Here is a 23464-nt window from a genome sequence, read left to right on the forward strand (position 1 = left end):
TACAGAAAAAAGGCGATTTCGCGTCGGAAGCGGGAAAGGCGACCGACCGGCCGACCGGCTCTGGGCAGAATTTTCGCATCGCTGCGAGGCTCGTGGTGAGGGCGGCGTGTGTGAGTGCGTGTCGCTCAGGGTGTGGGGTGGCTCGACCCCAGCCTGCAGGGGTGGCCACCACACTCACTGCAGCTTTTCATATCACAGTCGCAACAGTTTCGCGTAACTTGCGTATCGCGGCACTAGGCTTCCTACAGAAAAAAAAAAATGTCAGTTCCATTTCTTTCTGTTTTTACAGAGTGAGTCAAAAAGGACTTTAGAACTTCAGACTGAAATAGAAATTTAGGTTAAAATCAACAGTCAAGATCGCAATACCAATTCTTTATTTACTGGTTTCGGCTTATGTTAAAGGCGTCCTCAGAATTTTTGGGCCCCCTATAGATGGTGCTGGCGGCTTATCGGTTTTTCACGAAAGGCAAACCTACGTATCTAGTATTTGTATACTTAGAGAAAGCTTTTGACAATGTTGACTGGAATACTCTCTTTCAAATTCTGAAGGTGGCAGGGGTAAAATACAGGGAACAAAGGCTATTTACAATTTGTACAGAAACCAGATGGCAGTTATAAGAGTCGAGGGGCATGAAAGGGAAGCAGTGGTTGGGAAGGGAGTGAGACAGGGTTGTAGCCTATCCCCGATGTTATTAAATCTGTATATTGAGCAAGCAGTAAAGGAAACAAAACAAAAATTCGGAGTAGGAATTAAAATCCATAGAGAAGAAATAAAAATTTTGGGGTTCGCCGATGACATTGTAATTCTGTCACAGACAGCAAAGGATCTAGAAGAGCAGCTGAACGGAATGGACAGTGTCTTGAAAGGAGGATATAAGATGAACATCAACAAAAGCAAAACGAGAATGATGGAATGCAGTCCTATTAAGTCGGGCGATGCCGAGGGAATTAGATTAGGAAATGAGACGCTTAAAGTAGTAAAGGAGTTTTGCTATTTGTGGAGCAAAATAACTGATGATGGTCGAAGTAGAGAGGATATAAAATGTAGACTGGCAATGGCAAGGAAAGCATTTCTGAAGAAGAGAAATTTTTTAATATCGAGCATAGATTAAAGTGTCAGGAAGTCTTTTCTGAAAGTATTTGTATGGAGTGTGGCCATGTATGGAAGTGAAACGTGGACGATAAATAGTTTAAACAAAAAGAGTATAGAAGCTTTCGAAATGTGGTGCTGCAGAAGGATGCTGAAGATTAGATGGTATATCACATAACTAATGAGGAGGTATTGAATAGAATTGGTGACAAGAGAAATTTGTGGCACAACTTGATTAGAAGAAGGGACGGGTGGTAGGACATATTCTGAGGCATAAAGAGATCACCAATTTAGTATTGGAGGGCAGCGCGGAGGGTAAAAATCGTAGAGGGAGACCAAGAGATGAATACACTAAACAGATTCAGAAGGATGTCGGTTGCAGTAGGTACTGGGAGATGAAGAAGCTTGCACAGGATAGAGTAGCATGGAGAGCTGCATCAAACCAGTCTGTGGACTGAAGACCACAACAACAACAACCACGTCCGCCCCTGGCAGCTGAGTGGTCAGCGCGACGGAATGGCATACCTAACGGCCCGGATTCGATTCGCGGCTGGGTTGGAGATTTTCTCTGCTCAGGAACTGGGCTTATCATCATCATTTCATCCCCATCGACACGCAAATCGCTGAAGTGGCGTCAAATCGAAAGACTTGCACCAGGCGACCGGTCTACCCGACGGGAGGCCCCAGCCCCATGGCATTCACATTTACCTGATACCACGATCGTACACTGGCGACAAACAGTGTACGATTGTGGTATCATGTGAAAAACCGAGGAGCCGTCAGCACTGGCAATAGGGGGCCCAAAAGTTCTGAGGATGGCTTCAACATAAGCCGAAACCGGCCAATAAACAAAGGTTACTGTGTTCTCGACTGTCGATTTTAACCTAGTACCAGATCGCTGCGCTCCATAGACAGTGTCGTCTAAATTTATATAAAAATTTATTGAGATAACTTACGGAGTCGATTGATGTGTCGCTTTGTAGGAAACAACCTCAAGTTTCACATAAAAGTATCAAGTGTTATTCTTCTTCAGTGTGACTATCATTTATGATGCATCAAACATCCCACCGCTACTCAATTTCATCCCACACTCGGTGCAGCAAATCGGGCATAACTTGTGCAATGTCACCGTATATTCAATTTTCCAGGTCGATTAAATTGTTAGGGAAGGAACATACAGATGGTTTTTAATGAGGACCCAGAGAAAGAAATTCAGTGACGTCAAGTCTGGGGAGCGAGTGCCCACGCCTAATTCACCGACCTGGGAAGCGATTGTCGAAGAAACCTCGAACTTTCGTGAGGAAATGATGTGGTGCACCGTCTTGCTGGTAGTAAACCATACCGTCTTCGTCGTCTTCATCGATCTGTGGAGCTAAAAACTTATCAAGCATATCCAGATACATAACACCACTGATAGTTTTCTTCATGAAGAAGAAAGGGCCGTACACTTCCAATTTGCTAAGGGCAAGGCTGGGGCTCCTGGAGGCGGAGTGGGGTACTGATGCACTACGTGCATCAAACTTGAGGTTGTTTACTACAAAATGGCACATCTACCGATTCAGTAAGTTATCTCACTAAATTTCTATATCATTCCAAAGTAGTAAAGTCTTTTTTGACTCGCCCTGTTATATTCCTGATATGGTCAGTCTGGTGCGATCTACAACGTCTGATAAATGAGAAAAAACTTCACAAGACAAGAGCACCAAAACAGCGTATCGTGGATCACCTGTTTCGAAAGGATCTTATGCTTTTGAATTTTTGCTGTATGTTACCCATTAGTGTTACAAGTCACTTCAGACTGCTTATGTGCTCCCCACTATCATGGAGATCACTACACGATGTCAAATTTAAAAGTATTATGTACAACCTTAAAGATGGCTATATTATGCCGATTTCAAGTAATTATTTTCACTACCAGTTGGCAATTCCAATTGTATGTAATACTTTTACATTTGACAAGCCAACGTGTAGTGATCTTCATGGTAGTGGAGTGTACATATGAAATGTGAAATGATTTGTAGCGCTGATGGATAATATGTTGCAAAAATTCAAAATCATTAGATCCGATGATGACGGCATAACTTTGTCGCAGCCGGTCATCCAGCAAATTGCTTTTTTTAGCGATCTTGGCTTCTGACGTCTTCTTCAGTTAACATCTTTTTGTTTTACTGAAACTGAAATGTAAAAACAAGTAAGTCAGATTTCTGACAGGTAATCGTTATTAATAATCATGAAAATACCATCCTGACATTGTTGATTAGATTTTACTTGTACGTGTATTCCACTTTATACACAAGCGACTGCGCAAAAGAAAATAACTTGTCAACTACTATTACGGGAGATAATCGTTTGCATTGACGAGGGATTCTGTCTGGAATAGCAAAATAGAAGTACCACGTTACTCATGAGTGATTGTGACTGACAGAGCGGTAGCAATACACGGCTGGTAAAAGCCACACGAACTAAGAGTTCAACAGATTATGCACTATGCATTTCGAGGTCTCATCCGATGTTATGAGTAGAGAGCAGATTTTCATGCACTGTCAAATCGTAAAACATATTGACATATACTGATTTCTACTGGCATCTACCGAGCCGAACTGGGCCACTTACGGCTTAATTCATATAAAAAAACATGTTGGCTCCTTCTCTCCTATTTGTTTTTATTGTTATATTTTTTCTGTAACTGATTTAATTTTGTTTCTGTAAATGTTATACATTTCATGTGTTCTAATTCTGTTGAAAGGTTTTCTTGGCCAGTTATGGCCGACTGTATATACAACAAAATGCAAAAGTAGTTATTCGTGTTTATATAAGGTAATCTCCCTTGGATATATTGTTTAATTAGAAAATCCGTTTCGCTTAAGTTCGTCAGGAAATGTCATATGGACAGAATGGAGTTCCTTACGTTACACATCGCGAAGAATGGTCGTAGCAATGGTGGATCTTGATATTGAAAAGTCTGTAGCGCCTGTCCAAATAGTTCTAACACTTCAGACTTGGGGCTTGTTGCCACGGGTAACGCCTAATGCTGGGAAAAGCATGAGAGAAAGACTTTTTATTTTTAAATGAGAATATTTGAGGCTAGTCTTGACCATGACAGTTACGCATATCAACTGAAAATACAAATTACTGTAACCGGTCACGTTTATTTTGTATTTGCCTGGAAACTGTTTGAACATTTGGTTTAACGCACGGAAACGTAATTGGTTGCAGTATCTGTAGTTGGCAAGTGTAATACTCATATCTTGTGTTGGTGCTCATATTGTTTATTCCGTGTTGTGTAATTTCAACTTAGACCAAATTTTGGGGACAGCTGAAGTGGTTTATACCTTTGTTTACTTACTGTTTATTTTGCTTATCCCAGCGAAGCGCTGGATACACGCGTGGTTCTCAGTGAATATTTCAATTTGTGAAAGGCGATCACAGAAAATGAAATTCTGATGACTTTTTAAACAGTGTTATGCATTTCAGTTAGTGATAATAGTGTGTGTCGTCTGATATTTGAGATCCCCACATGTTGTGGATGAAGGCTGCTTTGAACCGGGTGGCGGCAGCTAGATACAGTAATATACAGATTGGCGTGCGAGAGTGTTCAGTGCAAAGCATGACCTAATGTTTCAGATGGCTTCTTCCGTGTATAAGGGAGTAAAGTACAACTGCACGTTGACATTAGACTAGAAGATAGTGACGTGTTTTCGTGGGTTTCTTGCTGGTCAGTCCAAAGGAATTTAAGAGCTTTTTTTGTACGAGAACAATTTTTAGTTGAGGGGAGGCGTGGACAGCTAGCGACACTCTTGACAGCTATTGCTATAACGTTTCCGTGACTATCTTGCAGAACCGCGAGAGGGGAACCACGGGGTGCCCTGTAGCCTCCTCGCAGTTTTTTAAGCTGGGGGTTGACGCCGCAGCGTGGGGGCGAGGCCTGGCCACCCCGCTGAGAAAATAATAGCGCACGCCCACCCCGCGGTGCTAACCTACGAGGGTGGCACGGGTGACTGACAGATATTGTCAGAACTTCTGTGCATCAACCATGAGAAAAGACCGCTTATGGCAGGCGTACAAATTTCACAATGGATCTCTCCGGCAGGCGCAAAAATTTGTCAAGATGGGGGCCAGGGATTACCACAGGGGAATTTACCGTCGCTAATACTACCTCCGCCGGCTTTGTAGAAGTTATCAGACTCCGAAGGCAATGTTACGTTCACGGTATAAAGAATTTATTTCGTGCAGGTATCTAAAGAAATAATGGATGATAATTAGTCTACTCCAGCCGATTCTTTGAAAAGGGAACAAAGGGAGCCGCGAAGTACACAAATTACTAGATCGTGGGGTAGAAAAATCAGATTTGCGGCGCCATGTAACGGTTTGCGCGGCCCCTCCCGCCGGAGGTTCGAGTCCTCCACAGGGCATGGGTGTGTGTGTTATTCTTAGCATAAGTTTGTTTAAGTAGTGTGTAAGTCTAGGGATCGATGACCTCAGCAGTTTGGTCCCTTAGGAATTCACACACAGATTTTTTTCCGATCAAAATAAGAAATTTAATAAGCTCTGAATTAGAGTGATAAAATGCCATCTGTATTTGCATTTAGCTACAAAGTATACAAGGTACCAGAGGATAGATTGCAGTACTATTTTAGTTATTTTCCGTTTCGGCTAAAAGTCAGTGTCACCTCGCTTGCTCTAATACTTCCCTACAGTAAGTGTGAGCTTGGCATAATGTGGAGAGTGACCATAACTCAATGGTGATGTATTATTCCCAAAGTCCACAAATAAAGCAAAATATTTACGTGGGGCTAAACTACATAAAACAGCGTCTCTAAGACAGTTGGAAACGCGCTAAAGTCTTCTCATCCATATATTCATATAAGTGTGGCGTAATGCAAATCTTTAAGGATCCAGAAGAGATCCCCTTAACGTGTAGCTTGACATATTAGAAATATATACAATAGCTCAAACGGAAAATGAAGCGAACAAGTATGTAATTTTTCAACAGCATGATGTTCTTCCAGACCACAGAGGAGAAACTGGTACAAAGCCGTCGAACTCCGCACCTTTAAATAGTCCCTGTGGGGCCATAGCAAGAAAAACGTTTATAAATGTTCACTCTCCCTACCAATAAGGATGAGTAAGTGGACCTAGTTGTTCCGATATTTCGTAGGAAATAATTTCGGTCATGAAATTATTTTCTGACAAGTTGAAATTTTGCGTGGCGTAAGTGTTTTTGACCCATGGAAACCATGGCGAAATATCATGTCACATACATTAATTCAGCTAAATACAATACACGTTGCGCAGCTCAAAGCCATGCGCGTGATCATTAGTTGTATACGTAATAAACGAAATCAGGCAGCTGACTGAGGAGATGACTTTCGATGTAATCTCTTTACAGAAGCCGTACACCAGTGAAGGCAACATCCGACTGATGTCAGATACTACACTAGTTATCACTGCAGGAAAGCGTGATCGATAGTCATAATTAATAAAACAATGTATAATGTACAACAACAGTTTTGTGATGAACTTGTCCTTGTAGTACAATTCGGACTACAGCAATTTGTAAATATGTGGTCTTAGTAGAGCTGTAAGTATAGGATGTTTCAAAAAGAATGACCCGATTTCAAGACACCATATTTATTGATAAAAACATACTACAAACTATCAAATGAATTGCAAAATAGTGACAAAATCTTTAAATTTTTAACTATGCTATTACAAATGCTCTATGTGTCCACCAGCAGCAGCACGAACAACATCTAGACGATAGCTAAATTCGCCATAAACTTTACGCAGTGTATTTGCTTTTACAGAAGTTATGGCGGCTGTTATTCTGTTCTTCAGTTCTTCCACGTCACGAGGTACAGGAGAGGTGAACACTGTTTCCTTCACATATCCCTAGAAGCAAACATTGCTTGGGGTCATGTCTGGCGATCTTGGGAGGCCAAGCATGCAGGTCAGTTTCTCGGGCAGAGGGTCATTGAGAAACTGACGTGCGTTGTTGTGCCAATATAGTGGAGCTCCATCTGGTTGGAAAATGATGTCATCTGAGTCCTCCTGAAGTTGTGCAAAAAGGTAGTTTGCAACATTCCAGTCACTGTGTTTTCCTTAAGAAGAAGAGATTGTACATTTTTTCACGAGAAATGACACAAAATTGTTCATTTTAGGTGAATCTCTTTCGTGATCAATAATGTCATGAGGTTTCTCGAGTCCCCATATGCGCACGTTATGTCTCTTTTCAGCTAACATGAAATTTTACTTCGTCACTGAAAATTAACAGTGACAAAAATGTATCATCTTCCATGACCTTTAGCAGAGCATTTATTACCGCTACGAACAGCTTGCACTAATTGTAGTCTGTGTGGTTTATAGACCAAACGACGCTTGGACCGAAATCACCGATTCACTCTTTGCAAACTGCATCACACAAAACGCCTTCTATTGAACGGACACCATCTTACTTCTGAATGACCGCAAACTGAGAAGACGCATCGACAAACTCTAGGTCACATCCATTCAGACAACATACATTTCCTTGCCGGAACGTCCCATAATTATTACCGGCCAAAATCAGATCATTCCTTTTGAAACACCCTGTATTTCAATAAGACATCTCAGGTGTGCCTGTGAAGCACCACACAATATATTTGTCCTCGAAATAATTGACATTAGCATGCCAAATCAATTTTATGGAAAGAAGAGCACTGGATGCTCTTGGTTTTGAGTTCCAGGACGTGACAAAGGAGCTTGAGCTTCATGTGCAAAAATTTCCTTGTAACTTAGCGAGCTATGAAGTACAGCTTGGGGCGTTGCCAAATATTGACGTTACCAAGGCCAGTAGTCGTACCTTTTATCTATACAAATTAGAGGGTGGCTCAAGATCTAACCACCAGTAACCAAAACATAACTCATTTCGTCCAAAAGAGGGATACAATATATGAAATAAAGTTCAAAACGATGCACTGGCTGTTAATCAAAGTGTGCGTTGGTTACGAGGTGATGGAACTTGGGGAAAATACCGAAGAAAAGGCTGTAGAGAATACAGAGTGCTTACCTGATGCATTTCCTAGTGTCTCCAGAATGTACTCTCTGGAGAGCAGAGCTCACCCATTGGGTGAGAAGATTCCATGAGCTCGCACACTGTATCAAAGAAGTCTTTTTACAGATAACAGGGCGGTCTTGGTGTGGGATCACAAAGAAAGTATGTAGCCTGTATGCTGATTCACTACACTGCCCAGCACAGCTGTATGTGCCTGCAGGTGCACGTAGAGAACGCTGGTTAATGCACAAAGAAACCGTTTGTTAACAGGCCAGTTGACGTAACATTACTAGCATCAACTGTGTGTAGCGTGCAGTTGTTCCGCATTATTTTTCAAACAACTTTACAGAAACTATTTGCTACAAAAATATTCTCTGTGGTTCGAGAGCAAGTGTCTGATAGCTTCCTCGTCGTCATGACCTTGCAGTGTATCCACCAGTTGACGCTGTAGGCAAAGGGGACCACTAACTGTTTGTTACTTATAACCTCATATGTCAACTTCGTGGTCAGCTGGCTATGTTTTCGTTAACTTTCATAGTATACGTTGGTTACATTTTGGCAACAACTCACACACTGAGCAAGGGTGTGCCCCAGTGAGCACCGTCTCTGTTGTCAGGCAAACGTGTTTCCGTGTAGTGGCTAGTGGCTGATCGAGGCGGCATCCCCCTCCCCCTCCCCTCCCCATCTCCTCCTTCGCTGTAGTGAAAGCACCGTCGTAATGCACTCGAAACTTCTCTTAAGAGGATCTGTCATTACAAGTGTGGAATGGGAGGGACATCCGTCGCGTTGGCAACACACTGATTGTCCAGTGGGTTGTCTTCCAATAACTGTCTTGAAAAACACGCACCAAACTTTGACTGACCAACGAGCGTTGTTTTTAGTCACTTCTTCGAGTCAGGGTGACGCCGTTGAGCGCCCGTTAACTTGAAACACGCACGCACGCACACACACACACACACACACACAAATGACGATTAGTGCATACTGCGAAGATTGAATTTACAGTAATTTGTAAACGATGATCCTTCCTTAAACAAAATTTTGCTTGGATAAGCCGCATCATTTTCCACTTTTCGTGGATAATATTCGGAGAACTGCAACCAATTTTGGAAGTCACTACCATCTAGCTGCAGATACGGCGAAATGTGATGAAGATGAAATGCGATGGACTGTAGTGTTTGCAGAACATTCGTTTGGTTGAACCCCCTCTTACTTCCGAGATGCCTCTCAGAGTGACATTTGCATTGTGAGTTAGAATTTTGGTTTCATTTCTTTCATCTGCTGCTCATCTTTTTCCTTGGCGTATTTTATTCTCCACACTTCCAGTTTCTAGAACTCTTTTTATAATGTTTGCAAAGGCGGATCGTGAGTACTTGGCTTGATCTGGATACTCTTCAGCGTACAACCGCACCGCTGCCCCAACAGCTTAGCAACATTCACCGTAAACCGTATTCACTTTTTCCATTGCTGTATACATCGTGAATCTTTCAATAGTTTTATGAGCAAGTTACCAGATTGCTGCCATAGCAGAACGCACATTGATGGGCTTCAAGCGCACGGAGAAACGCAAGAACTGTATCTGAGCTACGTGTTTGCTTACAGCTGGTACAATAGGGCAGGCGTTTGCGAAACCTCCTCTTCTCACTATGGGACAGTGAATTGTGGCGCTGTTCTATACTATTTGACCAAGTCCCTTGTTCGTTATATCGTTGAAGTTCTCTTAGAAGCTTCTTTCAAATGCCACAGAAAAACGTATATAGTTCCGTTAGAGAAATACCAAGCCGGTGCTGCAATTGAGCGACTATAAAAAATTAAAGTTACTTGCCAACGTCGAGAAATTCACCGTATTATCCACTGTAACTTCGAGAAAACCGCACTTTGATATATACGAGGGCTATTCGGAAATTAAGGAACGATGGGTCACGAATTGGAAACCATAGTGAAAATCAAAACCGTTTTATTTGCAACAGTTAGCTACAACTTCCAGCTACTTATCTCCATAGTCGCCGATCCGACTTAGAAGTATGTCGTGGTGTTGTACCAACTTTCCAGTACCCTCGTTATAGAAGGCAGCCGCCAGTGCTTTTCGCCAGTTCTCTACGCTGGCCTACAGCTCGTTGTCTGTGCCAAAATGTTGTCTTCACAGCCAGCGGTTCATGCGAGCAGAGATGAAACTCAGAGGGAGACAACTACGGGCCGCATTGTGGGTAATCAAACATTTCCAATTGAAAACGATACAGGAGCATCTTTATTGCCCCTGCAGAATGCGGCTGAGAATTGTCTTGAGGAAGAAACCGCACGACGTTATGTAATGTTGGCTGCATAGCTTCAGGCGAAATTTCTCACCAAGCCTTCGTACTTTTATGTGCTCCCTGTGTGCTCAGAACTAAAAAGAATGACGTAACGCTATTGACGGGCGTACTAGAGGCACTGCCTGACACATCCGTGCAAAACGACATCGGATTTTCACTGTGGTTTCTATTCCGCGACCGATCGTTCCTTACTTTCCAAATACCCCTCGTAGAATGTTCCAGCAGGAGTGGTCAGTATTCAGAAGTATGGCAGGAACGCTAATTTGGAGCAAAAATTTCATATGATCTCCGAGATAGACACGTTGTTTCAACGTACATTCGTTTTTGGGGTAGTGCCGCATAGGTATGTCTCTTACCCAACCAACCTGTTTGACCTTCGATTTTAGCCTAACCTTCCTTGTTGTTTTCAACCTCTTTGCTCAGGATGTCTTTCTGCCATAAGATTAGCAGTGGACGCAAAATTTAACCCTGGGCGATCCTTTGTGATTTCACTAAAGTTGTCTATCTTTTCTACATTGTTTGAATTATTCAGCACAACATTTTGTGTTCTGTTTGTTGAGTACGAGTCAAACAGGCTGTGTGTATGCGGTCAGTTCCATAAATCATAATGTACTTTTACATTAAATCACAGAAATCACTCGGAATACGGCGTAGTTCCACATGAAGTTTTTTGGCTCAAGTGAGCATTCTACACACATCCTTGTCTGTTGACCATTACGTCTGGTACGTATATGTACTTTTTGGCAGATATTTGCAATTTGGGTTTTGCAACGCGAGTGGAACCAGTCCAAACAAATACAGCCCATCACTTTGTTTCACTTAACGCCCAGTGTCGACAGAAAGCGTCGGTTTGTTTCTCGTAACAAACAAAATGATTTTAAAGGGGAATTTGACGTGCCCATCCGGTGTTAAATACTCATACACATTCGTTAAGAGCAGCCCCTTCTTTTTATTTTCGGGAAGCAAGGCGTATAACTGAAGAAAAGGGCAGCAGGAATAAATGCTGACAATGGATCAGAAAGCGTTGAAGGGTGTCGTGCGTGAAAGAGAACAGAGTAAATATTTAAAGCCAAAATACGTCTCCAAAGTGGAATAATTAAAACCATCTTACTCCCATTTCTGTATTAGTACTAAATAGTTACAAACGTTATAAGAGCTGCTGTAATTGATGTATAAGTATTAAGAAGCCAGAGACCTTGTCATGCAGGCCAAAATTAGAAAATAAAAAGAAATTAACAAGGATCTGGACTCGAACTCGGTTATTCTAACGCGAAACTGCAACCTCTGCACACTAAACGGGCAGCACACTTGCAAACTACTTAGTGAAGATACTTGGTGTACATCTGCCAAATTGTCTTTTTTCGACATCCACTTTCTGCAGAAAGAAATGCAAGGACGAAATTTTATGTGACATTTTTGTACTGCTAGTGTGCAAGGAATCGCTCTGTGGCGTCTGAGTGCCCGAATGTTGGCTCTGCAGTGTGTGTGTGTGTGTATAGAGAGAGAGAGAGAGAGAGAGAGAGAGAGAGAGAAATGAATAGTCACTAGTCTCGCACATAATAATGAGCAGCTTATTTACGTAATCTTATCATCCATAGAGATACAGGCATCAAATTTTTTTCAAATAGGACTTTGCTGATTTTTAGCTCCAAATCAGTAATTCTCCTCGAGGCAGTATAATTATTTTGTAGATTTCAAACGGTGAACATACTGATGACTTAGAAAACACAACCGATTATCGGTCAAGGTGAAAATGGATTATCAGTATGTTTGACGAACGACGCTCTGAACAGGGATTAGAGCAAATAGTTGGTACACTATTCGCTGCGAATTGTTTTGCATATTTTACAGATCATTGTTGTGTATTAAGCAAATCCTTCGGTACGCTTTAGTCGCAGCTGTTCATCAATAGAAATGCAGTGAGTTACAGAATCCCCGCCCCCAAACTGCATCAGAAGTGACGACTTAATTTCATCTGATTTGTTAACCTTTTATCCTTTCAGAGAGGTGATTTAGTTTATGTTATAGTGATGCAGCCAGTGTCTGCCGTTGAAAAACGATTGTAGTTTAGCTCCGTGGATCAGGAGAACAAGGATATTCTCCGCCCATTCCACCAGCGTCGGTCCATTTACCGCTGGGTGTGTAAATGTCGCCCTAATTCTTTAGTTTTTCACTTACGAACGTTTTCGAGTCATTGAGCCCTTCAGCAGAATGTGTCTTACCTAATTTTACGAATTACTGTAGTTAACACCATGCTGCTAAGAAGAGACAATAACCCACGACAGTGAAGAATTTTGCTCAAGTCTGCAATCAGTTCTGATAGTCAGCCGATAAAACAATGTCCTGGCGACTTTCACACAACAGTGAGATTATTTAGGTATTCATTCAGAGTGTCGGCAGCATATGCAACGAAATTAAAATTAGTGTCACCGACTGAGCCATATACATCCACAAATAGAATACTATGTAACGTAGCAGACTGGACTCACAATTACACTTTCAAAATATGAATATTCTGAAAGCCTAGAGGCTTCGTTAGTATGAAATCAAAAGGGATTAGGAGCAAACGTCACCAGTTGCAAGGCCCTGGATGGAAACTCCTCCCCACGCTCAGCTTGATGGACGTCTTAATGTTATCTTGATATCTCTCTGCCATAAGCGTCCTGAAGTGGACAGGTCCATTTATCAGACGTATTCCCCGTTGGCACAGCAACGCCTACTGTGATATAGTTACTATACCATAGGATTGCCGTTTTCGTTCTTTTGATTATTACAACGGAACAGCAGTTTCACTTAACGTATGGGGTTAGTGTTCCTTTCTACCTATCCTCATGACAGCTGTTTCTCCCGTAGTGTTAGAAGAGGCTGAAAACGAATTTTCACCGAATACGTTGGGTGGTTGCATTTATTCACGGTTTTTTGAGCCGACTAATTGGTTATTATATGTGGTTTTCTCAAAAAGCTCATTTTATTGATTTGAAACTTTGTATTGTTCGTACCTTTCAGGATAGTGCCAATGAAAATATTCCTAAGAGTAACTTTTTTAAGTTTTTACTTGCGACTTTACCTAACCATTTCCTGCTGAGTAGTAGCTCTCTGAACAGCATCCCAAACGAACAAACCCGCTGCCACTTTACCTGATGCTGCTCGCACGTTCAGAGAGCTTTAAGAAGCCGTCTTTCAGCTTGCCTGAAAGTCCACCGTAGCTGGTGCTGTCCGCATTCTTATAAGTTATAAGCGACCGACCACTTCCCATATTCCCAGCTTTAGGGCTTGGGCTTACCCGTCAAGCTTTCGTACCCGCTCCTGGACTGGCCAGCAACGATCGCTGCGGCTGGGCCGGCCGCAGTGCTTTGACGGCCCTGCGACTGTCAGCCAGCGCTCAACCTCACAAGCAAATTCGCCTCATCTAGTACCAGTTTCACGCGGCCGAATAACTTTGCTACATTCATGTAAATTACAAAATGATCAAAAGATCAAAAAGTATTGTTTGCCCATTATGTTTACAGTGTAACCACTGGAGATAAACTCTCTGCTGCCGTACAGGCCATGAAGGCCCAAATGTACGAACTGGCCTCCGTGTCATCCTCAGCCCACAGGCGTCACTGGATGCGGATATGGAGGGGCACGTGGTCAGCACACCGCTCTCCCGGCCGTATGTCAGTTTCCGAGACATGAGCCGCTACTTCTCAATCAAGTAGCTCCTCAGTTTGCCTCACAAGGGCTGAGTGCACCCCGCTTGCCAACGGCGCTCGGCAGACCGGATGGTCACCCATCCAAGTGCTAGCCCAGCTCGACAGCGCTTAACTTCAGTGATCTGACGGGAACCGGTGTTACCACTGCGGCAAGGCCGTTGGCTACTGGAGATAAAAAAAAAGAAAGCTTGTCAGTTTGGAGTACACAGGAAAATGATAGTAATAACGACAGTTACTGAAGAGGAGGACTGCCCAAATAGCTCTTAATTTATGGTATCCAGGTTGCCATCAGTGAATCTGAATGTTATTCATAGGCTTGCTTTAGCTCCAACCCCTAATTACAGAAATGGGGCCGCCCGGGGTGGCCGAGCGATTCTAGGCGCTACAGTCCGGAACCGCGCGACCGCTACGGTCGCAGGTTCGAATCCTGCCTCGGCCATGGATGTGTGTGATGTCCTTAGGTTAGTTAGGTTTAAGTAGTTCTAAGTTCTAGGGGACTGATGACCTCAGAAGTTAAGTCCCCTAGTGCTCAGAGCCATTTGAACCATTTTGAACAGAAATGGGAATAAAACTCGTTGTCCTATTCCTTTGGTATTTTGGCCCTAAGTGACTCAGCAGCTGACTGTGTAGCGTCATTGACGCACACCCTTTGCATCTCAAGAAAGTCTGACTGTGAAAACAACCTTGCAGAATATTTTTAGCAGCTCTTCTTTGCCGTTGTCATACTTCCTGGGGTGGTTCAGAATTATCCTGACATGATCACTTGATATTTTCTTGAAATTTCCGCAAAATATCCCGAATTATTCTCATTTGAGGTGTGACACTGAGTTAGTAACTTTATGTTTATGAGCCCAGAATGGTCAGTCCACACGGAAACTACAAATAATTTCACATTTTATGTTAGGAATGTCCCGTCTTGCAGCATCTGAGACAGTAGAAGAAAGATAAATGCCGCAGTTATTCTTCTGCTCAGCGGTAATGTGGTCACACTGTAACAATGGGGCTTGTTATCTCTCGATTCTAATCTCACTGGAGTGAACACTTTCACCTCTTCCGTAACAAAACCACGGGCAATATGTCGAAAATTAATACAAAAACTTGAGAAAATTGTGCATTATATGTCATTTCACTACCTAGATTAAGTGTCCATGGTGGAAAAATTGTTTTACTGCAGAACTGCACACTTGTTACTGTCTGCATTTTTATGCTTCTGCCAATATAATTTTCAGTTTTTTGAGAAGACAATTTTATTGATGAAATAGTGGCATAATATTTTGTTAACTAGGTTTTATAATTTGTTTGTTCCACTGCCACATTTCCATACTTCTACGCAACTACTTGCTAGTTGAGTATGACGTAGGACTGCAAATAGACAGACCGCTTTTTGGTCAAAATTCGTTAATATCATACTAATCCGTGGCATTTTGCACAAGCTCGTACTGCAGGCACTATATGTTTTATTAAAATACACTTTGTTGTAAGATCATTATGATTTGTAATTTATTTGCAGTTGTACAATGCATATTTTATAGCGTTGTGCGTTAGTTTATGTGGCTGCGGTAGTCGAGCGGGTATATTTTGGACTCCAGGACTGGAGGTTCTGGGTTCCATCCCAGTCCCTCCAAAATGACTCCAAGTCCACTTATTCTGGTGTCAAAATGAGAGCTAGGGACCTCTCTCAGGGGGTAAAAGGTGGCCAGAGCGAGGTGGCCACCTACCTTCCCCTTCCTAGTCCCTTGGCGAATAGAAAGGCTCCCCTCTACTCGCAGTAAAGCCGATAGTCCAGTCAGATGCTTGCTCTACAGACTTACATTTGCGTTAGTTTATTCAACACAACTGATAACCATAAGGGAGAAATTAATTGTCAATCATATATTATCTCACATTATCAGAAATAGTCTGACAATGTAACGGAGTCAGTTGAATCTGTTTCATGAAGCTAAATGCGTCTGGTGCCTTAGCTTGCTGGGATTGTTTGGTTCCTTTGACATTTCACTCTGTCGCAGCTAAACATAGCCTGTGGAAAAGGGAGGAGGGGTTTTGTTTATTTATTCACCTCTACACAGTCCCCTTGATTCCCATTTTGCCCTGTAAATGTGCGTGGGTGAGTGGATGCTAAAATGAGAGTACTTTGAAGTTATCTTCACTATGTCCAGAGTTACAGGGCTGTGGGAACTTCATAGATGGGAAGTGCAGGTACTAGAGGAGCCACCGCGTATGTGCTCTTGCCCAGAAGGTTGAGGCATTGTGAACGATTTGATTGATGGTGTGGTTCTGCTTTTTGATAGCTCTTACGATGAGTTGTCAGTCGTTTTCCAATATCTTGAGGGAGCTACCTTTGTGTCTGGCAGGATAACGTTTGACTGTTAGCACCCCTTGTGTCTCATATTTCGCTGCTGCTGTTAAATCGTGTTGTTCAAACTAAAGATGACAAATCATCGTATCTAACGAACTTCCACTTACGTGCCGAATTTCTGTCAATTTTCTGATCTTTGAATTTCTTGATGATAGGTTAAATTCTGACCTTTGGTCCATCACGTCTCCCTTACTTTGCTGGTAGAGTTAAATTATGTCGCACAAACTGTAGATAACGAAGCAGCGAATCTAACGAATACCCAAACTTATAAGGGATTGTTGCCTGTTTTCTTATTTTTGAGTTCTTTGAAGTTATAGAAAATTTTGACCTTCATTCAGTCCACCAAGTGTCCTATACTTTGATGCTACTGTTAAATGTCATTATATTCAACTGTAGATCACAAAGCAGCGAATCTAACGAATACTCACATGCGTGAGGAACTTTTATCTGTTTCGCTATTTTTGTATTTCTTGAAGGTAGTGTAAATTCTGCCCTTCAGCCCACCATGTCTGTTGAATCCTGTCACGACTGGTAAATTTTCCAGACTGCGTTATAGGACGCATAATCCCGAGTATGATGGATACCTGCTTGTATGGAAATTGCTCGTAGTTTCTGATTTCTGTATTTTCGTTCCCTTTTATGTGACGGTCGTTGATGCGTGTTGCCAGGCCAGATTGACGACTCTGATATTCCAGATTGCTCTTTGATCTGTCTGAAAGATCGTAAATTGTGGATGGAAATGTTGTTAGGTTCCTATATGTAACTACAGGCAGGTGAATTGAGTGTTCTCCACTCCCCTTACCATATTGCATCTCATCTTTTGGAATCGGGCTGTGTGCATTACTGATTTTCCTTGAGTAAGTGTACATTAAGGGACTACTTACAGAATAGTTTTGTGATAGAATTCATGTGTTCTGAACTGTCTACTCTTCCTGTTCTTGTAAGTATATGCTGATTGAGCCGTGCGTGGTTCGTGTTCGTGCCATTTCTTATTCTACATTTTTTTTACCTTACTGCTACCTCGTTATCTTAATTTTCAATTACTGGTGTCACTGAGTTGCTGCCTTGCCTGCCCGTGAGCGGCAGCAGCAGCGCTTATCGATATCGGCCCTGCCATATTATCTTTGCTGGACTGATACTACTTCCCGGTTGTCATGTGTTGGGAGTTAGTTCGGATCTGTCAGTAAGATGGGAGGCGCTAGCACTGCAGTTCGGACCTGGCAGTGTTTACCGCCATGTCTCACCCGACGGTTGCCGAAACACATGATTGGAGTGGGGACGTGTTTGTTTGGTCGTCGGTCGGTCGTCTTGTCGGACGACGTGTATTTGGCCGGCGACCGCTTATGGGTTGGCTGTGTGTGCCGACTTGTGATTCGTCCCTGTTATTGTACAGGCACTGCCATTAGTATTGTCTAGTTCTTCGTGCAAGTGTTCGTGGAAATGTGTGTAATTTGTGTGATTTGGACTGACAAGTTATTTTAAATGTTGTCGGCGTACTGGCTCTGAGGAGTCGGTCGGTTGGCGTGGAGCAGTGAGGAACCCTCGACGGGGCGTAGTTCGGCCGGGGCCAGCTGGCGGTCTCTACGCGTATCGGAGAGTGTGGCGCTGTTCCCATTGCTACGAGGTCCGTGGCTCACCGACCCTGGACACGAAAGTTGGGTTTTGATTTAACCTACCAGCAAGTCAAGAGTGTTCATATTGTGTCGTTTGGAGTTCGTTGTTGGCTGTTGGGGTGTTCCCGCGAGCAGCAACGTGGTTTTCAAGTCGGAAAATTCTAGACACCCTCCGGAGGAGTTTCACTGTATTTGGTTATTTGAATTGAAGTGCACCAGCGGAATCTTCTGCCTTGTGGCCGTTAACGTTCCGGTTACCTGCTCTGGCCGTTGACGTAAATTTCAGGCAGTGTAGTTTCCTCATCGTGTTGTTGCTGTCCAGCACGGTGTGTCGTTTGAAAGCTCGGTGTATGATTGGTTGTGGGCGCCAATATCTTCTAGTTGTTCCGTTGAATTCCCTGTTGTGCCCTGGTCGGGTGAAGTGGAAGCTGTCTTGTCGGTGGGTCCGCTGACTGTCTGTCGGTTGGTTTGTCGTCGGATAGTGAATGGTTGGCCCGACTGCCTGTCTCACATAAGCAAGCGTTAGCGTTTGATTTGCAGGCCGATCCTCGAACATTTGGGCGCCCTTGTGTGTACTGCCTTATTTTTTAAAATTTGTTCTTGTTGCTGGTACTTGTATGGCTTCTTGCCGGTTTTGTGTTTTAAATTAGTTCACGTAAGCTCTTTGGCATTTTTTTTTCTGCATTTTTAGGTCTTCGGCCTTCAGCAGATCTGAATTTAACTTGTTTACTTCAACCTAACTAAAGAACTGTTTTAAGACAAGGGTTGTCTTTTAAATTTGATTATGCTTGCGTTTTAAGTTATTGGCCTTCAGCTGTTTTTAAATTAAAGTGGCTTTCAGCCGGTAATTAAGTCACAAATATTAAGGGTGTTTGTTTAAAGAAATTTTTTGGGCTCTTGTAATGTTTGATCAAATAAGACATTTATGTTCCAGTGTAACGGACAGCCCCTTATTTTGGCCCCTTTCCACAATCTCTCCTGTCTGTCCTGTCCTGCGGGTTTAGCAGGGTGTATCACTGATCTGTGCAGAGCTATCTTTTGACGATATATTGATGCAAATCGTTATTCTTTCTTGCTTAATAAATTAGCATTGTGATTAATGAATTTCATTGCTCTTTAACTCAGCCCATATGGCACCATCTCATTCCCCAATCCACCCCATGTGATGCCCCAAAGCGTTGATATGCATGGTATCTATGTGTGTGCCTAGAGTTACAGAACGATTCATACTCGGGAAGCAATTTTCTCGAACATAAAATATAACACGTTGCCAGGGTCGTCACCTTCTTTCTCCTCCACATACATACTAAACAATAAAATAATTCCCCTAGTTGTTCGGACAGATTTCGGGATTAGAGCCGGTCGTCGTCGAGTTCCTCCCGCGGTATTTTGACTGAGTACCTGCCAGTCATCTTCAGGTGAGTCTTCTAATGAAGATGACTGGCTGGTCCCCAGTCGAAATATCATGGGAGGAGTTCAACGACGACCAGGTGCAAGCCTGAAATTTGTCTGAACATTTACTTCGCCGGAAAAAATTTAAAACTCACTCCTCCTAGTTATCCGTTGAGCTTAAAAACAACAGTAATCACTTTAATTACTGGGCCAATTCAATAATACGAACTTAATTAGCATGATTGGCATTCCGGGATATGAATGTGAGGTAGACGAACGTACATGCGATCCGTAACGAACAAGGAGGAATGAGCAAAAATGCATAACCACCATAAAAATAAATGCTATAAACACTCCTCTTTCAGAGCCTCATTTGGTTTGTAAACGCCATTTCTGTAGAAAATTATTGATTCAGGGTGCAATATGTTAGCCAAAGGTTGAAACGCATTTTCGCCCATCAAGGGATTTTGTTGATGGTTGTTCGATAGGGATCGTTAAACATTTTGTGACATAAGAGCAGAAGAATGGGGTGAGGGATTATTTACGAACCAAGCTCCTGGACAGAACCTTTTGTGAACTCAGCAGACTACTTACCTACAGGCGCCTCATATGTTGGCAACACATGTCAGCGGCAGTACAAAAATGCTGGGAAACATGGTACACTGCACCTTCCTTGTGCTGTGAGGTACATAACAGCATCTTCTGAGGTCTTACACAAACATTTGATTGAGATGTGTTTTTGTTAGGATTCAACTATTTCTTTATGAGGTTGACATAAAGGCACCATATCTAGTAACCATTGAAAATGTTCTGCATACATGGAGTATCCGTACGTCTGACTTTTTCTTTGGTTGGTCCAAATTCCTGTCTGTTCGTCGTGATTTAATTTTAACATGATTTCCTTATTTAGCTTTAGGTAAATGCTGTCTGATGTAGTGGATTGGTTCTAGTTTACTATTCCAAAGCTCTCAGCAAAAGATGATCTTCATCTCCAGCAATTCCGAGAACACCGGACTCCACAGTTGTTGGGAAAGCATGTTAAACACGGTGACGTTCACAGCTATCGACTAGAGTGAAGCCGTTTTAGATTATACCATGACACAGGGAGATGTCACAGCAAATGTAAACTCTGCCTCTTGCTTAACCATAATATTTTGTTTTTGTGTCTTTATTGAAATGAAAAATCATTGTGTGCTTACGAAATTCTCCGGTTTCTACAGAGTTCCCTCTTAAAAATATTTCTCTTCTTATCATCCAGTTTTTTTTTCGAGGCTACGGAAAGAGACTGTGGATGACCACATAAATTTCTCCATGCTGTTTGCAGTTCTTCAGTATTGTCAAAAATACATATGTTTCTGATTTAAATAATGAAAACTGCACCACTTATTTTTTATGCTTAGCACAAACGCGTTTCGAGAATTTATTCTCATTTTCAAGTGCATGTGTGTATTTGTTTTCATGAATACGTTTGGTGATTTTTGTACGTCTGATTTTCTGTCTCTCTCTTGTGTCTTTTTGAAGTTAGACTGCAATCGGAAAACCCGTCAAGGCGAATCTTTGAGTGTTTTTAAATGCTACTGTTAGGAATGGTATTTCTGTTCGTCTCTTAGAGATATTGTGCCTCCTGCATTATACAGATTACGACATAAAAGTAAATAATCACTTACACTGTTTGTTTACAAAACATGCTGCAGAGATGTTCCGATACTGTGGCTTCACAAAGAGTTTGTACACAGAGTTGTTACAGTGGTTTTGGATTACATTATGTATATATGTAAGGTTGTACATTATAAAATGTATTTTTGTCACTATTGACTACTAAACTATCGATTACTCTTTTTCTTATGAGGAAATGTACATATTCATGAAACTTGTTACGGTTATCAATTGCAGGAGAAGCATTTGAAGAATGTACCGGATTCACTACCTAATTTGTTGTTGAGAATTTTTCTCTTTACTTTTTGTGGCATACGAAAATTTTTTATGGCGTACAAAAAAAAACGCAAGAGAAACATATAATCACACAAGCAAATATCACCAAACATATTCATGTAAACGAATGCATAAATGCTCTTGAAAATGAGAATAAATTGTCGAAATGCGTCGTGGTAAGCAACAAAAATAAGAAACTTCCTGGCAGATTAAAACTGTGTGCCCGACCGAGACTCGAACTCGGGACCTTTGCCTTTCGCGGGCAAGTGCTCTACCAACTGAGCTACCGAAGCACGACTCACGCCCGGTACCCACAGCCTTACTTCTGCCAGTACCTCGTCTCCTACCTTCCAAACTTTACAGAAGCTCTCCTGCGAACCATGCAGAACTAGCACTCCTGAAAGAAAGGATATAGTGGAGACATGGCTTAGCCACAGCCTGGGGGATGTTTCCAGAATGAGACTTTCACTCTGCAGCGGAGTGTGCGCTGATATGAAACTTCCTGGCAGATTAAAACTGTGTGCCCGACCGAGACTCGAACTCGGGACCTTTGCCTTTCGCGGGCAAGTGCTCTACCAACTGAGCTACCGAAGCACGACTCACGCCCGGTACCCACAGCCTTACTTCTGCCAGTACCTCGTCTCCTACCTTCCAAACTTTACAGAAGCTCTCCTGCGAACCATGCAGAACTAGCACTCCTGAAAGAAAGGATATAGCGGAGACATGGCTTAGCCACAGCCTGGGGGATGTTTCCAGAATGAGACTTTCACTCTGCAGCGGAGTGTGCGCTGATATGAAACTTCCTGGCAGATTAAAACTGTGTGCCCGACCGAGACTCGAACTCGGGACCTTTGCCTTTCGCGGGCAAGTGCTCTACCAACTGAGCTACCGAAGCACGACTCACGCCCGGTACCCACAGCCTTACTTCTGCCAGTACCTCGTCTCCTACCTTCCAAACTTTACAGAAGCTCTCCTGCGAACCATGCAGAACTAGCACTCCTGAAAGAAAGGATATAGCGGAGACATGGCTTAGCCACAGCCTGGGGGATGTTTCCAGAATGAGACTTTCACTCTGCAGCGGAGTGTGCGCTGATATGAAACTTCCTGGCAGATTAAAACTGTGTGCCCGACCGAGACTCGAACTCGGGACCTTTGCCTTTCGCGGGCAAGTGCTCTACCAACTGAGCTACCGAAGCACGACTCACGCCCGGTACCCACAGCCTTACTTCTGCCAGTACCTCGTCTCCTACCTTCCAAACTTTACAGAAGCTCTCCTGCGAACCATGCAGAACTAGCACTCCTGAAAGAAAGGATATAGCGGAGACATGGCTTGGCCACAGCCTGGGGGATGTTTCCAGAATGAGACTTTCACTCTGCAGCGGAGTGTGCGCTGATATGAAACTTCCTGGCAGATTAAAACTGTGTGCCCGACCGAGACTCGAACTCGGGACCTTTGCCTTTCGCGGGCAAGTGCTCTACCAGCTGAGCTACCGAAGCACGACTCACGCCCGGTACCCACAGCCTTACTTCTGCCAGTACCTCGTCTCCTACCTTCCAAACTTTACAGAAGCTCTCCTGCGAACCATGCAGAACTAGCACTCCTGAAAGAAAGGATATAGCGGAGACATGGCTTAGCCACAGCCTGGGGGATGTTTCCAGAATGAGACTTTCACTCTGCAGCGGAGTGTGCGCTGATATGAAACTTCCTGGCAGATTAAAACTGTGTGCCCGACCGAGACTCGAACTCGGGACCTTTGCCTTTCGCGGGCAAGTGCTCTACCAACTGAGCTACCGAAGCACGACTCACGCCCGGTACCCACAGCCTTACTTCTGCCAGTACCTCGTCTCCTACCTTCCAAACTTTACAGAAGCTCTCCTGCGAACCATGCAGAACTAGCACTCCTGAAAGAAAGGATATAGCGGAGACATGGCTTAGCCACAGCCTGGGGGATGTTTCCAGAATGAGACTTTCACTCTGCAGCGGAGTGTGCGCTGATATGAAACTTCCTGGCAGATTAAAACTGTGTGCCCGACCGAGACT

The 23464-nt window shown here is 43.0% G+C and overlaps 1 pseudogene; it reads right to left on the reverse strand.

The window, feature by feature from the left end:
• Positions 1 to 14175: 14175 nt before the first annotated feature.
• LOC126195907 (5S ribosomal RNA) lies at positions 14176 to 14293 on the reverse strand (annotated as a pseudogene).
• Between the last annotated feature and the right edge of the window lie 9171 nt (positions 14294 to 23464).

This window comes from Schistocerca nitens, chromosome 7 (assembly GCF_023898315.1).
Source record: "Schistocerca nitens isolate TAMUIC-IGC-003100 chromosome 7, iqSchNite1.1, whole genome shotgun sequence".
NCBI lineage: Eukaryota > Metazoa > Arthropoda > Insecta > Orthoptera > Acrididae > Schistocerca > Schistocerca nitens.